Source organism: Pleurodeles waltl, chromosome 3_1 (assembly GCF_031143425.1).
Source record: "Pleurodeles waltl isolate 20211129_DDA chromosome 3_1, aPleWal1.hap1.20221129, whole genome shotgun sequence".
Lineage (NCBI taxonomy): Eukaryota > Metazoa > Chordata > Amphibia > Caudata > Salamandridae > Pleurodeles > Pleurodeles waltl.
The window spans coordinates 1,278,120,801-1,278,124,844 of NC_090440.1; positions in this window are offsets into that span (position 1 = coordinate 1,278,120,801).

Consider the following 4,044-nt stretch of genomic DNA (forward strand, 5'->3'; position numbering starts at 1 on the left):
GGCTACTGGACCTAATGATGTAGGTCTTTTGGAAATTCAGCCATATGTGATAACATTAAAAGCCAATGTTAAAATGCCACGTATTCCCCAATACAAGATCTCTAGTGAAGGGGAAAAAGCGTTGATGGCAATTATTCGTGATCTGATTGAGAAGGATGTAATTGAAGAGACAAGAGGCAACGTTTGCAATAGTCCTGTTTTGCCTGTCTTGAAGCATACTGACCCTACTCAGCCACCTGTTTATAGGTTTATAATTGATCTTAGAGAGGTGAACAAAATAGTTGTGCCACAGTTTCCAGTCGTCCCCGATATCACTGCATTGTTGACAATGATTCCAGCTTCAGCCACTTGGTTCTCAGTAATAGACCTGAAGAATGCTTTCTTCAGCATCCCTATTGCAGAAGAGAGCAGGGACATTTTTGGCTTCAATTTGGGAGGACGAAGCTTCAGATTTAAGAGAGCTCCTCAAGGCTATTGTGAAAGTCCATCTATCTATAGTCAGGCTTTGAAAACACAACTTGACACTCTTATGTTACCTGATGGCGCCACTCTCATTCAATATGTCGATGATTTGCTAGTTGCCGCAGATACTAAGGAGATCTGCAAAGAAGCAACATTGTCATTATTGCGTCATTTGTCTGACTTACACCACAAAGTGTCCCTTTCAAAATTACAGTATTGTCAAAAAGAAGTGACCTATTTAGGTCATCTCTTTTCGAAGGAGGGAAGGCAACTGACCCCAGAGAGAATCAGGGCTGTTGCAGCAATGAGTGTTCCAAGAACACAAAGAGAAGTGCGTGCTTTCTTGGGTATTACATCATATTGCAGACAATGGATACCTAATTTTTCGTTAATAGCCAAACCCTTGGTGGCATTAACTTGTAAAGATATACCAAATCCCGTCCCATGGTCTGAAGATTGTCAGAAAAGTTTTGTCGAATTACCTGATGCATTATGTACAGCTCCTGTGTTGGGTACCCCCAACTACAGCAAGCCTTTTATATTGTATGTCCATGAGAAAGAAGGTTGTGCGTTAGCAGTTTTGACACAACAGTTTGGAGACAGGGAGCGTCCATGCGCCTATTTCTCTTCAACCTTAGACCCAGTAGCTAAGGCACTACCGAGCTGCTTAAGAGCGGCAGCGGCAGCTGCTGTTTCTATCCGACAGTCTGCTGGTTTAGTGATGAATAACACATTAGTCGTAATGGTTCCACATGCAGTGGACACGTTGTTAAACAGAACCAAGACACAGCATTTAACTAGTGCTCGATTGTCAGGTTACGAGTTGACATTGTTAGCAAGCCATGTACATATAAAAGGATGCGCTACACTTAACCCAGCTACGTTATTGCCAATTGTGACGGAGTTAGATACTTCTGAACAACATGATTGTCTCCGTAGAACAGAAGAGGAAACGAAAGGGAGAATAGACCTTCTGGACACTCCCATTGCAAAGAGTGATGGTACTTTGTGGGTGGATGGTTCATGCTTTAAGCTCCCGAATGGTGACACGACTGCGGCATATGCTGTGACAACTTTGTGTACAATTGTTGAAGCTGCACGTATCCCACATAATTCAGCCCAAGCAGCTGAGTTAATAGCCCTAACAAGAGCATGTACAGTATCAAAAGGAATGAAAGTGACTATCTATACCGATAGCCAATATGCGTTTGGTGTGGCCCATAGTTTTGGGCGTTTGTGGAAGGAACGTGGGTTCCTGACCTCGCATGGAACTAAAATACAGCATGGTCAGTTGGTAAATGAGCTCCTTGATTCACTTACTTTACTGTTGCAAGTTGCGATTGTGAAGTGTAGCGCACATAAAAAGGTGACTGATGATGTTGGTCGTGGGAATGCATTTGCTGACGAGGTCGCAAAAGAAACGGCAAGGAATGTGATGAGCCGAATGTATGTCGCGAGCCCTGCAAGATGGATTGGTGATGTTGGAATGTGTGAAGACACGATAGAAAGCGTGAAATCGATTCAAGCTGAAGCCACAGAGAGAGAATTGAGTGTGTGGAGAGAAAGTACGGGTAAATTGGATGCGAATGGTTGTTGGGTCGAGTTGTCAGAACATCAGAGATGGTTGCTACCCGATTCGTATGTGCTTGCAGTAGTTACAATGGCTCATGGAATGGCTCACATCAGTGTGAAAGGAATTTGTAAGTTGTTGGCCCCAGTATGGCAAAATGCAGGAATTCCCAAGTGCGCAGAAAATTTAGTTAAAAATTGCATGGTATGCCTGAAACACAACCCTGGTAGAGGAACCCCAACTCCAGCTGGTCATTTTGCACCTCCTACGTATCCGTTTGAGGTTTTGCAGCTAGATTTCATCCACATGGAGAGGTGCAACAACTTAAAATATGTACTCGTTGTTGTTTGTGCCTTTTCAAGATGGGTGGAAGCCTATCCCCTAAAAGACAATACTGCGCTATCCACAGCCAAAGCCCTTGTGAAAGAGTTCTTCCCTAGGTTCGGAATGCCGAGAATGATCTGGAGTGACAATGGAAGTGAATTTGTGGGTCAAGTGATGAAGAAAGTATGCGAAGGGCTAGGCATCAACCAAAAGTTTCACGCTGCAAATCACCCCCAATCAGCTGGATTAGTGGAGTGCTATAACGGCACTCTAAAGCTAAAATTGGCCAAGATACAAGCGAGCTCTGGTCTCAAATGGCCTGACGCTCTACCCTTAGCACTCCTATCAACCAGAATGACTGTGCATTCACGAGTGAAACTTAGTCCTTACGAAATAGTCTTTGGCCGCCCGGCCAATATATGGGGAGTGCCTAGGCCCAAGAAATTCAGCGAGATAGAGCATCCTGTCTTGCTTGACTATCTGTATGAATTGACGGCTAAATTGCGTGTCTTACATCAACAGGTCCACGACACCTTGCCTCCGGTCTCTGAATCTCCAGGTCATCCCATTGAGCCTGGATCCTGGGTTTTAATAAAGAACTTTCAGCGAACCAAAAACGAGCAGCCCAGGTGGACCGGACCGCACCTCGTTCTTCTCTCCACAAGATCAGCTGTTCGAGTAGAAGGGAAGAAACACTGGATCCATGGGACCCATTGCAAAAGGGTACCCCTACCTCTGACATGTGACCGGTGGGTCCAGGAAGGTATCGCCGACTCAGAGACTGAAACCGTGCCAAGTTTTTTGCCTTTCAGCGATGCACGAATTAAAGGAACACTCACTGAGAAAGAAAGTGATGACATTTTACAATCAGCAGTATCACCGTCAGTCCGATTGGACACTACAGAACCTGAACTCCTTTTTCAGGACCACACGATACCTGGGACTAACCGTTATAATCTACGACCAAGAATAAAGGACAAATAAAACAGTTTACTTTTCTTCTCTTTAGCAAAGTTCTCCAATGTGGAAAATTATTTTTGAATGACTTTTTGCTTTTTGTATTTTTTGAACCTCCATCCGGGTTCAGCTGTAGGATCGTGGCTGAAAAGACTTAGGGGGGTAGCCTGTGGACACAAGGTCTACAGGTCTGGTTTGTTCTAGGGCGGCCTGGAACATTCAGAACACTCCTAAGTGAAGTAAACCAACCGCCACGAGCGGCAACGGTTAGAGGATGGAATCTTTCCAAAATGGAGAACATGTTGAAAGACTGAGTTTCAAGAAGAGAATATGTGAAACGATAACCAGGAAACGGTTTTTGCTGCTGTGCATTTTTATGTTATTTAGTATACTTATGTTTTTTATAGGATATATTTTATTCTGTTTTAATGTGATATTGGCACCCACTACCTCGTCTGCACCTGCTCCTTCCACTGTTTCCCCACATTCTTTTCAACTCCTCCCTAAACATGAATCTGCTAGGAGACTAGAGTTCATTAATAACTCCTTCATCCAGCTTTTGCACCAACACCAACTAGTGATAAATACAACTAACTGTTGGGTGTGTGGCCTTATGCCTCACACAGCAGATAAAGGTATCCCTTATCTGATCCTGCCTTTTAGCCACAATGGTTCCGTGTGGGCATTCAGAACGATATTCATCTATGCACACTACCCCCTACGTTTTGCGG